At 46.2% G+C, this 14,393-nt stretch overlaps 1 pseudogene; it reads right to left on the reverse strand.

Moving 5' to 3' along the window:
- Positions 1–5: 5 nt before the first annotated feature.
- On the reverse strand, positions 6–3,894 carry LOC131270455 (helicase POLQ-like; annotated as a pseudogene).
- Between the last annotated feature and the right edge of the window lie 10,499 nt (positions 3,895–14,393).

A 14,393-nucleotide genomic window follows, 5' to 3' on the forward strand; every position in this document is an offset into this window, starting at 1 on the left:
TGCTGGAACGCCCACAGTTCCGGGATTTCCTCGCACATCCGCAGCAAACTGTGCGCTGTCCAGCGGCGGCGGTCATTAGCGTCTGAATCGCCCCCGCGCTCACGCGGGTACTTGAGGGCAACTTCCTGGAGATCCGTTTGGCTCCAAAGGTCGTGTACGATAAGCACACGGAAGAAACGCTGCATTAGGAACATTGTCTCGTCGGGTGCAGTGCGGCGCTTTAGAATTTTCTCTATAACCACTTGACTGATGTTGTACCTTGCGGCGATTTTCCGCAGTGCATCCGAGAGTTTACTGGTCTGAAAAAGTATTGCAGTCAGTTAATAATCTTTTTGAATTGAACCTCTTTTTAATGCTTAATATCAAGGGCACATCCTTATCACCGTACTAATCCATTTTTACGATTGCCTCTATACTTGAAAACTCGTTTATTCTTTTGATGTCCAACCACTACACTTCAACGTTTACAATTTTTCTTGCAAAGCTACGTGAAAGTCGGATGTGATGAAATTATAGTAACTTTAATCCTTCCATCTTGCTGAACTGAAGCTTAAGATTTTTTTATAGTTATTTTTAAAAAAAATATGTTGAGGAAGACCTAGAAAAGACAAGAACAAACTGGAAGACAGTCTTCCATGATTCGCTCTTAGAAAAAGCATTTCTAAAATTTCATCAAAAATTACTTCATCCATCACTACTCGATTTTGAAAAAACGATACAAGAACAAAACAAATGGTATTTGAGTGCTTTTCAAACAAATGCTTTAGCGTGGTTCGCTCTATGGAGCTATGAAAAAGAAAAGTTTCAGATAACAAATACATACAAATAATACAAATAGGATACAAATATATTTCACGGTTGTTTGTGGTTTAACTTGCGGTGTATAACACTTAACGTTTAAGAAACAATACTTGCTATCGTTAACATAGGGGTACTTACCAGAATGATCAAATCCTCAATTTTGAAATATACTTCCAATCCGTCCTCCAGCAGAATGAGGAAAAGCAGATCGAACTCATCGAGCACACACAGTCGTTTGCCTAGTTCCTGCATCTCGTTGTAGAACCGGACCGCTCGCTCTATGTCGAACCCGGCTCGGATGGCCGCCTTGCCAAGGTTGATCACTTCCAGCGGGCTCGTTCGATCGATCGTTTTGAAAACCTTACCCGGACGGGAAGGTGTCTTGTATACTCGAACGAACGCCTGTCCTACCGCTTCCTCCGATCGTCCATCTGCGGCACTGATTTGTACAACCATGTTCGTGGGATTGCGCAGACAGCTATCGTGCGTTGCCTTGATCGCATTGCCCTGATACAGCTGCACGATCGTTTCATCGGTGATGGCCTCGAGATCGATTTCGCGTCGCTTCGCTTGCTGCGCTAGCAGCGTGCTTCCAACCATCGCTTGAAGCGCATTCCGTGTCTTACAAAGACCGAGCCCGATCGAGCCGAGTACGAGCGATTTCAAGCAGGCTCCTTCGTCTTCCAAGAGCGCCGACTCGGCGAAGTCCAGTGGTGAGCAGAACATCTCGCAAATTTGCGGAATATCGCGCATGGCGGAAATAAGTATGGAATCGCCGGTGTCGCGTTTACCCGCACGCCCTGCGTGGCCAACCATTTGTTTGTAGCGACTTAGCGTAAAAAAATCGCTCCCAATGTAGGGAGAGCAGATTATTACACGTTTTGCCGAAAGATTCACACTGGCGGCTAGAGTGGAAGTGCACACGATCACCGAAAGGATGCCGGCCCGGAATGCATCCTCGATCATACGTCGCTCGTCCTGCGTTAACCTACCGTGATGGTACGCGACCCCGACACGAAACGAATGCGGAAGGATTGGTGCAACGGACCCGTCATCCTGGAGAGACTTTATAATCTGCGCTTTTTCCTCTGTCCGGTGCTGGGCAAATGAATCCGGCAAGTTGGCCGCTAGCATGGCGCACAAACTTTCACACCTGTTTCTGGTAGGACAAAACACCAAACACGAACTCTTGGGGATTACTTGTCGCTCGGTGAAAAACTGACCAAGTTATAATTCATGAAAGGTACCTCAACCTGGTACAGCACATGGTCGGCCCAAAACATAAACCGACCAAACGACCGACTTGGAGCACCCTGATCGGGTTGCTCCCATATAATGAAAGTTGCGTCTTTACCTGCCAAACGTATGAATATTCTACGCCAAGTCGCTATCTCTTACCGGTAAGCCGGTATTCACCTTCCAAGGGTGATTTTGGTCAAGTGCCATTTCCTGCGACTTGGTCCCCGAATTGGACCATCATCACCTAATATCTCCGTGGTCTTTCAATTCAGCGTCATGAAACTTCAAGGGTAGATAGGTCTCCCCAAGACCTTTCCAACGATATAACAATTGTCTCGCTAGGCCATCTACAGCCGAAGTTATTCATGGTACTTGGTACCTTACCCTGTTTTCACCATACTTGTTAGTACTTGGGTGCAAAACATGAATCACCCATATCACCGCTTTGGAGGCCAGCCAGCGCCTTGGCCCAATATAGTTTTTTGTTGGTCATATCATGCACAGTTTATAAATATTCTACGCCAACTTGCTACCTCGTCTCCAACTTGCCGTTATTCTTGGTTCAAGTCTCATTTCATTCGTTTTTGGACCCTTGTTGCTCTATGTTTCACTAATAGCTTCGCCCACCAACATGCTGATTTTCTGTTCGTATTTTTCCGCAATAGTTCCTTTCAATACCATTCCAAATCATACCGCAACTTGTCGCTCGGTGGCAAACTGACCGAGTTATAATTCATGAAAGGTACCTCTACCTGCTACAGCACATGGTCGGCAAAAAACATAAACCGACCAAACGACCGACTTAGAGCACCCTGATCAGGTTGCTCCCATATAATGAAAGTTGCGTCTTCCAACGTCCAACATATAAATATTCTACGACAAGTCGCTATCTCTTATCGGTCAGCCGGTATTCACGACCCAAAGGTGAAAATGTATGGAGAGCGTTCACAAAATTCCGGACGAATTTTGTAAACGTGTTTTTCCGTTTTCTCGCGATTGCGGGCGAACTAAGCGTCGGATCGAAAAAAACCCAAAAGTAAAATGTGTTTAAAAACCCGATTTCTCTTTGCAACTTTCAGAGTAGATAGGTCTCCCCAAGACCTTTCCAACGATATGCCAATTGTCTCGCTATGCCATCTACGGCCGAAGTTATTCGTGGTACTTGGTACCTTACCCTGTTTTCACCATACTTGGCCATACTTGGGTACAAACCTTGAATCACCCATATGTCCACCTTACAGGCCAGATAGCGCCTTGGCAACGTATGGTTTTTTGTTGGGTACAACATGAATAGTTTATAATTATTCTACGCCAACTTGCTACCTTGTCACCAACTTGACGCTATTTCGTTTCCAACGTTTCCAAAACAGTACTGTTTCGCGAGATTGGATTGATGCAGCCTGAGCTACGCTTGATTTTGTGTTTTTAACGGTACTGAAAACCGGCTTAACGGGGGAAAAATCTTTGATATGGGAAATGAAAGTTCTAAAAGGTTGTCATTGTGTGCAACAAAAAAATTAAACCCAAAAACCATCATTTGGTGCAGACGGGTATTGTGGTTATTTTATATACCCCCGTCAGCATACCACCCCCGCGCGATATGATTGGCTGTTTACAGCATACGTTTCCAAAACTGTTTTGTTTTGCGAGATTGGTTTGATGCAGCCAGAGCTACGCTTGGTGTTGTGTTTTTTACGGTACCGAAAACCGGCTCAACGAAGCCAAAATCGGTGGTGTCTGCCCTCATCTATGATTTTTTGAAAAAAAGGGAGGGCAAGATAGCGCTAAAAATGCTATCGATCACGCGCCACGCGAACTGTTGTGTCTTAAACGTACCTGAATCAATAGAAGCATCTACCTGAATCTCTAGCAGCATCGTACCTGAATCTCTAGAACGATCGTACTTTCTATTTAATTATTTACCTGCGTACCAACATGCCGATAATTAATTGAAGGCCTCTACCCGTTTGTATGAAACGTACCCTTAAACCTTATGTACAAATTAGGTACAACTTTAGCTCGTGTTTCACTGGCGTCTCAAATTTAAAAACGTCTGATAAAACAGCACAAACTTTTGCATACGAGCTAGAGGATTATTGTTTGGCTTAAATGTTGTTCGCCACAAGGCGTATATTTTGTCCGTGTATAGAATTTTGATCTCAGCTACCGAAAAGGGCGATATGGCCGAAGCACATGAGTGACAAAAATAGTGAACGAGATACGTGTTTATCAATTTACCATGCATAATTGCCTTATCGTCGGTGTTCTACAGTAACGAAATGGTTTTCAAGGGCGATCTTTATCATTAATGTGGGAAAAGGAAAAAGTAACAGAGGGGAATATGACCATGACCAAGTTTAACCAACGGGTAATTTTCCCCCGAATACGAGTAGCCATACGTATGCGCCAAGTGCGCCACAACCGGTATGCAACAGTTCCGAACTGGTTTCTCCTGCAATTTCAATGCCACCAATGAGATAACGGTGACGCGCCAGTCATAGTAGCGGTTCTTTTTCCTTCGAATTCCAGCAACGAATGGTGTACATCGATTGACCCTGACCCTGAAACCAACTTTATATTTCAAGGGCAGTCTCTTTAAAAGGTGTAACTAAGCGAAGTGAAAAACGATCGGGCTGTTGTTTAATTCTTGCTAACGGCTCATGCATGTCTTCAACAGTGGCGCACACTTGGCTATCCAGTGCATGGTACTTTTCATGAATTATCGCACGGGCAGTATGTAACCGAGCGGTTAGCTGGGCAAAGATTTAGAAAGCTTGTATTTGTTTTTATAAGCAGAAATAATCCGGTACATTGGATTGTTTTTTATCTATACCATAAGTGAAAGAAAATGAGGCAGTGAAAGAGGCGAATATGGCGATGACTAAGTTAAAAAATGTTTATTTTTTCTCAAAATATTAGCCGTCAAACGTTTGCGCCGAGTTCACCGCAGCCGGTAACCATACAGCAACCCGTATAGTTTACTCGCAGATTTCGACTTTGCGTTTACGTTCTCTTTCTGGCACACGGAGCAGAAAGCCAGGTGCGCCAGAGTGTGTCTGCTATGAAGTCGAAGCTCTCTACGTAATAATACGTAATAATACGTGTCTCTACTAGGTTAATGTCATAGGGTTGGCTATCGAGCATGCCCAAGTGATGACTTGATTGTGTGCTTGCTTGAATTCTTCACATTTCATACCATCGGTTAGTTGTCGAATCATTCCTCGATCATAACCTTCGTTCTTGGTTCATGTATGCTCTCTTCCACATAGGGCAAGCTAGAATTAACTATCTTACCCAGGACCGCCGAAGCAGCGTGGACCAGGGGAGAACTATACTTTGTCTTGTATGCCCTCTTCCACATAGGGCAAGCTAGAACTAACTATCTTACCCAGGACCGCCGAAGCAGCGTGGACCAGTGGAGGACTATACTTTGTTCATTACACCACAGTATTAAGTATGGTGTCCTCTTCCACATAGGGCAAGCTAGAACTAACTATCTTACCCAGGACCGCCGAAGCAGTGTGGACCAGGGGAGGACTATACTTTATACTTCACACACTAGCCATACTGAAGTCATCACTTGGTTGAAGCGCTGAACTACGGCGGGGTAATCGTTTACAGGTTATAATCATATAGCTGCATGCTCATTAGTAGATAATGGAATATTGTATGGCAATATGAGCATGCCCAAGTGATGACTTTGTTTCAAGCTCAACAGGTAGGGTATTGAGTCCTCTTCCACATAGGGCAAGCTAGAATGAACTATCTTACCCAGGACCGCCGGAGCAGCGTGGACCAGTGGAGGACTCTATACTTTATACTTCACACCACAGTATTGAGTACGACTTGCATAAAGCCCCTAATGAGAACCACGAGGGCTCTCTCAATGTAGAACCACGAGGGCTCTAGTACCGATTCTCTCGGTACGGCTTGGTCCGTGTTCCTTTATGCTTGTACTCTAAGTATTAAGTATTGTGTCCTCTTCCACATAGGGCAAGCTAGAACTAACTATCTTACCCAGGACCGCCGAAGCAGTGTGGACCAGGGGAGGACTATACTTTATACTTCACACACTAGCCATACTGAAGTCATCACTTGGTGGGGGTGAACTACGGCGGTATCTATCGTTTTGGTTCGGTCTATATAGGGTCGCTTGCATGCTCATTCGAATATAATGTAATTGTGTATGGCAATATGAGCATGCCCAAGTGATGACTTTGTTTCAAGCTCAACAGGTAGGGTATTGAGTCCTCTTCCACATAGGGCAAGCTAGAATGAACTATCTTACCCAGGACCGCCGGAGCAGCGTGGACCAGTGGAGGACTCTATACTTTATACTTCACACCACAGTATTGAGTACGACTTGCATAAAGCCCCTAATGAGAACCACGAGGGCTCTCTCAATGTAGAACCACGAGGGCTCTAGTACCGATTCTCTCGGTACGGCTTGGTCCGTGTTCCTTTATGCTTGTACTCGCGAAAAGTCTCAACCCGGAGGTCTTGACTTTGTATTGTCATAGTTGGACTACGACGGGGCATCCGACCATTGCTGATCGAACACCCCTGATTCACCATCTTTCGGGTAGGCGGTGCGCGCACCTCCGACGCGGAAGTCTCAACCCGGAGGTCTTGACTTTGTATTGTCATAGTTGGACTACGACGGGGTATCCGACTCATCGAATACCCCAGAAGCACACCATCTTTCGGGTAGGCGGTACGCGTACCTCCGGACGCGGAAAGTCTCAACCCGGAGGTCTTGACTTTGGTTGTCATAGTTGGACTATGACGGGGCATTCGACCATTGCTGATCGAACACCCCTGTTACACCATCTTTCGGATAGGCGGTGCGCGACACCACCGACGCGGAAAGACTCAACCCGGAGGTCTTGACTTTGTATTGTTGGATAGTCCTCTTCCACTATAGGGCAAGCTGGAAATATTCCATTTTACCCAGGACTGCCGAGGCAGCGTGGACCAGGGGAGAACTTCACGGAATCTTCAGGCATCCATGATTGCCATAGTGCGTAAGCCGCCGCTGTGTGCGTCAACTCGTTCCCCGTGAGGAGGAGTCTAGCCGCCGCTAAAAGACGAAGCATTAAGTGTCCTCATTCCACTATAGGGCAAGCTAGAATTAACTATCTTACCCAGGACCGCCGAAGCAGCGTGGACCAGGCGAGGACTACTTTATACTTCACACCACAGTATTGAGTACGACTTGCATAAAGCCCCTAATGAGAACCACGAGGGCTCTCTCAATGTAGAACCACGAGGGCTCTAGTACCGATTCTCTCGGTACGGCTTGGTCCGTGTTCCTTTATGCTTGTACTCGCGGAAAGTCTCAACCCGGAGGTCTTGACCTTGATTGTCATAGTTGGACTACGACGGGGCATCCGACCATTGCTGACCGAACACCCCTGATTCATCATCTTTCGGATAGGAGGTGCGCCCACCTCCGACGCGGAAGTCTCAACCCGGAGGTTCGGACTTAGAGTTTTTCCCATTTAAAAGTTTTTCTCTTAGCCATACTGAAGTCATCACTTGGTGAACGATTGAACTAGGGCGGGTTAATCGTTTATAGGTATCATGTGGTTTGCATGCTCTCTTAGGTTAAGGTCATGTGGTTGGCTATCGAGCATGCCCAAGTGATGACTTTGTTTCACGCTTGCTTGATTTCTTCAAGATTCCCTGTTATATAGTGTAATCATTCGAGAACAGGGAATCTTTGGTTTTGCTCAACAGGTATTGGATGTCAACTTGGTATCTAGATCGCATTAAGTCTCAACCCTTAGGTTCGGACTTGTATAGTGACATCTTGTTACGGTCTTGAGTCTCAACCCGCAGGTTCGGACTACTTAGTGTTTGATCGAATATAATATGGCAACTTGTGCCTAAGTCTCAACCCGCAGGTTCGGACTTCTGTTTATTTGGCCAATGTATGTATAAGGCAACTTGTGCCTAAGTCTCAACCCGCAGGTTCGGACTTGTGTATTTGTTCGAAGTCATGTATAAGGCAACGTGTGCCTAAGTCTCAACCCGCAGGTTCGGACTTGTTAGTGTTTCGTCAACTTTCATATGGCAACTTGTGCCTAAGTCTCAACCCGCAGGTTCGGACTTGTGTATTTGTTCGAAGTCATGTATAAGGCAACTTGTGCCTAAGTCTCAACCCGCAGGTTCGGACTTGTGTATTTGTTCGAAGTCATGTATAAGGCAACTTGTGCCTAAGTCTCAACCCGCAGGTTCGGACTTCATAGTGTTTCGTCAATGTTCATATGGCAACTTGTGCCTAAGTCTCAACCCGCAGGTTCGGACTTCTATAGTGTTTCGTCAATTATCATATGGCAACTTGTGCCGAAGTCTCAACCCGCAGGTTCGGACTTCTGGAAGGATCACTTGGCCACTAATGATCCTTCCGCAGGTTCACCTACGGAAACCTTGTTACGACTTTTACTTCCTCTAAATCATCAAGTTCGGTCAACTTCGATAAAGCAGACGCGGTTCACGAGGATCCAGCGAACGATCATCTCCAAAGACCTCACTAAATAATCCATCGGTAGTAGCGACGGGCGGTGTGTACAAAGGGCAGGGACGTATTCAACGCTGGCTGATGACCAGCACTTACTAGAAGTTCCGAGTTCATATGGACCATTGCAATCCATAATCCCTACTAAGTGAGTATTTGAGTGATTTCCCGTTCCTCTCGGAATAGGAGACACGCTGCTACCCACATTGTAGCACGCGTGTAGCCCAGAACATCTAAGGGCATCACGGACCTGTTATCGCTCGATCTCATTTTGCTAAACACAAATTGTCCTGCTAAGCAGCGTACCGTAAGTGCACTTGCGCACACGAACAGCGAAGGTGTCAGGTCATACTCCACCGAAAGGTCCTAACCCGTTCCAATCGGCATCGACGCATTAACGCTGACTGCGTTCTAGTTAGCATATGTGAGTCACGTTCGTTATCGGAATTAACCAGACAAATCAATCCACGAACTAAGAACGGCCATGCACCACTACCCTTAAATTTGAGAAAGAGCTATTAATCTGTCTCACCTCCATAAGTTCGGACCTGGTAAGTTTTCCCGTGTTGAGTCAAATTGAACCGCAAGCTCCATTTCATTGTGGTGCCCTTCCGTCAATTCCTTTAAGTTTCAACTTTGCAACCATACTTCCCCCGGAACCTGACTTTGGTTTCCCGGAAGCTACTGAGAGCACCTGGTTGTAGCGTCTCCCAATTGCTAGTTGGCATCGTTTACGGTTAGAACTAGGGCGGTATCTAATCGCCTTCGATCCTCTAACTTTCGTTCTTGATTAAAGAAAGCATCCTTGACAAATGCCTTCGCTTTAGTTAGTCTTACGACGGTCTACGAATTTCACCTCTCGCGCCGTAATACTAGTGTCCCCAACTACTTCTGTTAATCATTACCTCCGGTCTGAGTACAAACCAATGAAAGATTAGACCAAGGTCGTATTCCATTATTCCATGCAAGATTATTCTAGGGCGTTTGGGCACCCTGCTTTAAGCACTCTAATTTGTTCAAGGTAAACGTGAGCGGTCGAGCTCTATGTTACACTTGCACCCGTTGAAGGGCACACCATGACACAGACTTGGTGCCCTACCACACCATTGAGTCGCAACCAGATTCCGACTTGGCCCACCGACCACGGGTTGACCGGGTCGGCGGAGCCGGACTGTGTTGGACAAGTATCAACTTCGAACGTTTTAACCGCAACAATTTTAATATACGCTAGTGGAGCTGGAATTACCGCGGCTGCTGGCACCAGACTTGCCCTCCACTTGATCCTCGTAGAAGGATTTATGCTCTACTCATTCCAATTATGAAACATCATTAAAGAGTTTCATATTGTTATTTCTCGTCACTACCTCCCCGTCCCGGGATTGGGTAATTTACGCGCCTGCTGCCTTCCTTGGATGTGGTAGCCATTTCTCAGGCTCCCTCTCCGGAATCGAACCCTGATTCCCCGTTACCCGTTGCAACCATGGTAGTCCTCTATACTACCATCCATAGTTGATAGGGCAGATATTTGCGAGATCTGTCGTCGGTGCGAGACCATACGATCAGCATCATTATCCAGACTTCAACTCAATGACACGGAGAACCCGCGATTGGTTTGACTAATAAGTGCACCAGTTCCCGCGAGGGTCCTGGCATGTTGCATGTATTAGCTCTAGATTTTCCACAGTTATCCAAGTAACTAGGTTGATGATCTCGTAAATTATAGCTGTTATACTGAGCCTTATGCGGTTTCACATTAAATCTGTTTGTACTTAGACATGCATGGCTTAACCTTTGAGACGAGCGTATATTACTGGTAGGATCAACCAGAATTCCGACTTTGCGTTCGAATGTTCATTGTCCCATTGCACCCGGAGGAGCAAACACCACGTTCTATATGTTGTCAAGTCCGGTAGCACACGGGAGGCGAGCCCCCGTGCGAACCTCATTGCCCTCGTATCACACACACCCGATGCACCGGACAGGCACTTGAGCGGCATTCGACTCCGCTAAGCGCACGTGCGCCCGATTGTGCATGCGCTGACGGGGCCTTCATACCCCTACCACAGCGACCTTATGCCAAACTTCCATGAATACTTAGGTGAGCTGACAAGGGCCTTCATTTCCCTACCATCAACTAAAGGACACGCTAGGCGCGTCCGATCATTGCAACTGCGGGGCTTTCATACCCCAATCACCACAGTACGCAATTCACCAGAGTTTAATCACAACCCCCCCGGACATGGCACACTATTAACTTGCAACAAAACTTAGTGTGTGCCGGGCACATCGGTTCCACAAAATCATTCCCGATGTACCCCAATTGGGGTTGTGAACGCATCCATGGTCCTCTGACACACCCAACCAAGCGTGGATACTACATACCTCAAACACCCAGTACACTAACAGACAAATCAACATATGGTTGCTTTCCCCCAGACATTTGCCAATCACTTGGCACCCGGACGGGAACTCGCTCCTGATTGCGCCATTGCCACCCATTTGCCAAGAGCGAGTTCTGTATGTAGATTTCATTTGGAAAGACAACCGTGTACTGGATATTCTATCCGACGATTACAGATGACGAGTACGAGACTCGACTACACTCACGGATAATACATTTTGGGTCGAGATTGCTTTCGGGGTTTTCGATTGGTCTTGCGCTTGTAAACGTATAACTTTGACTTGTGGTAACCTCGGTATGTTAGTCGATCACGTGGTTGTGAACTGGGTACGGGTGGGCAATCTGTTCACTTGCACTCTGGGTAGGAATATGGTGAGCGCTATAGGTTAAAGATCATGGTATGGTTCCATCGTGATGACTTTCGCTAGATAGTAGGATGTTTGGATAGTTATAACGTTTTTGGCCATTTGTTCATAGTGTTCGGTTCATTGAGGAATTCGATTGGTCTTTGCTTCACACACGTGGTCGATCACTTGGATGTGAACTAGGGTGAGAATAAGGTGTTCACTAGTGCTCTTAGGTTTTGGATCAGTACTGAGCACTTGATTGGTTTCGCATAATATGTATCCATAGTGATGACTCTTTCCAGCTTAAGATTTCGTTACCAGTTTCGAATCCTCCCCACGTTCGCTTTTACTTGGTTAGGTTTTCGAGTGTAGATTTGAAAGCAATCTCATGTATGTATCCCATCTGATATAAGCCACTGACAGTTCATGTCACCTCGTTCAACTCTCGCTGGGTCACAGAAGTATGTTACTGCGCCCATTATCCCTACTCGGATAGGTTCGGTTCGTTCGTTTTATACTACGGTGAGTAAACTCAATTTGTGCATCGCATAGCCATGGAAAGCAAGCTTTCGCGGGCCTCTTCGACTGTTTTGATACGAGCTGTGCCCGTGATGCTTGTCATCCCAGGATACTAGACCCCTTTGGACGACCGCATGACCATCAGAAAGTAAATTCCACGTTCGATTTGGGGTGTGAACCCCGAACATAAAGTCTTTGTGTAGAACCACGAGGGCTCTATAGTACCGATTCTCTCAGTACGCTTGGTCCGTGTTCCTTTATGTTCGTACTCTTGTGAATAAGATTCACGTTCGTTTTGGGATATTTGCTACTGTCACCGTTTGAGTACTATGGGGCTTGAACCCCTAACATAAAGTCTTTGTGTAGAACCACGAGGGTTCTATAGTACCGATTCTCTCGGTACGCTTGGTCCGTGTTCCTTTATGTTCGTACTCTTGTGTGTATAATATTCATGTTCGGTTTGGGATATTTGCTACTTTCACCAGGGTCCCGTTCTTCATACAAGTCTGCCTTGCTAATGTGGTAACTTTATAGTGTAGTTCTGACATCCCAATTTTGGGACTTAGCCGATTTTTCGTATATTTCCATATGACCCATAGGGTCCCTTTCTTCATACAAGCTTGCCTAGGGCGATCGGTCAAAACTTGTCTTACTATTCGATTGGTCTTCGCACTTTCACCCTAGGCAGTTCGCCTAGGTCTGTCTTCTTGAGGAGGCCAAAACCCGAAATAAGGAGGTTCGGCCGACCCTGAAACCTCCCCTGTCTGAACTACACTAACCCGATTTTTCAGGGTCCTCAGCGCCATACAACTTTGCCTAGGTCACTTGTACTCTTGACTTAGGCCATCCGACTTGGTCCGTGTTTCTTCCTAGGGTTCACCTAGGTACTTTGCCTTGCTTGATGTGGTAACTTTTTAGTGTAGTTCAGACATCCTTATTTTGGGACTTAGCCGATTTGTCATGTATTTCCATATGACCCATAGGGTCCCTTTCTTCATACAAGCTTGCCTAGGGCGATCGGTCAAAACTTGTCTTACTATTCGATTGGTCTTCGCACTTTCACCCTAGGCAGTTTGCCTAGGTGTAGCTTCTTGAGGAGGCCAAAACCCGAAATAAGGAGGTTCAGCCGACCCAGAAACCTCCCCTGTCTGAACTACACTAACCCGATTTTTCAGGGTCCTCAGCGCCATACAACTTTGCCTAGGTCACTTGTACTCTTGACTTAGGCCATCTGACTTGGTCCGTGTTTCTTCCTAGGGTTCACCTAGGTACTTTGCCTTGCTTGCTGTGGTAACTTTTTAGTGTAGTTCAGACATCCCAATTTTGGGACTTAGCCGATTTTTCATGTATTTCCATATGACCCATAGGGTCCCTTTCTTCATACAAGCTTGCCTAGGGCGATCGGTCAAAACTTGTCTTACTATTCGATTGGTCTTCGCACTTTCACCCTAGGCAGTTTGCCTAGGTGTAGCTTCTTGAGGAGGTCAAAACCCAAAATAAGGAGGTTCAGCCGACCCAAAAACCTCCCCTGTCTAAACTACACTAACCCGATTTTTCAGGGTCCTCAGCGCCATACAACTTTGCCTAGGTCACTTGTACTCTTGACTTAGGCCATCCGACTTGGTCCGTGTTTCTTCCTAGGGTTCACCTAGGTACTTTGCCTTGCTTGATGTGGTAACTTTTTAGTGTAGTTCAGACATCCTTATTTTGGGACTTAGCCGATTTGTCATGTATTTCCATATGACCCATAGGGTCCCTTTCTTCATACAAGCTTGCCTAGGGCGATCGGTCAAAACTTGTCTTACTATTCGATTGGTCTTCGCACTTTCACCCTAGGCAGTTTGCCTAGGTGTAGCTTCTTGAGGAGGCCAAAACCCGAAATAAGGAGGTTCAGCCGACCCAGAAACCTCCCCTGTCTGAACTACACTAACCCGATTTTTCAGGGTCCTCAGCGCCATACAACTTTGCCTAGGTCACTTGTACTCTTGACTTAGGCCATCTGACTTGGTCCGTGTTTCTTCCTAGGGTTCACCTAGGTACTTTGCCTTGCTTGCTGTGGTAACTTTTTAGTGTAGTTCAGACATCCCAATTTTGGGACTTAGCCGATTTTTCATGTATTTCCATATGACCCATAGGGTCCCTTTCTTCATACAAGCTTGCCTAGGGCGATCGGTCAAAACTTGTCTTACTATTCGATTGGTCTTCGCACTTTCACCCTAGGCAGTTTGCCTAGGTGTAGCTTCTTGAGGAGGTCAAAACCCAAAATAAGGAGGTTCAGCCGACCCAAAAACCTCCCCTGTCTAAACTACACTAACCAGATTTTTCAGGGCCCTCACCGTCATACAACTTTGCCTAGGTCACTTGTTCTCTTGACTTAGGCCATCTGACTTGGTCCGTGTTTCTTGCTAGGGTTCACCTAGGTACTTTGCCTTGCTTGATGTGGTAACTTTTTAGTGTAGTTCAGACATCCCAATTTTGGGACTTAGCCGATTTTTCATGTATTTCCATATGACCCATAGGGTCCCTTTCTTCATACAAGCTTGCCTAGGGCGATCGGTCAAAACTT

Source organism: Anopheles coustani (assembly GCF_943734705.1).
Source record: "Anopheles coustani chromosome X unlocalized genomic scaffold, idAnoCousDA_361_x.2 X_unloc_31, whole genome shotgun sequence".
Taxonomy (NCBI): domain Eukaryota; kingdom Metazoa; phylum Arthropoda; class Insecta; order Diptera; family Culicidae; genus Anopheles; species Anopheles coustani.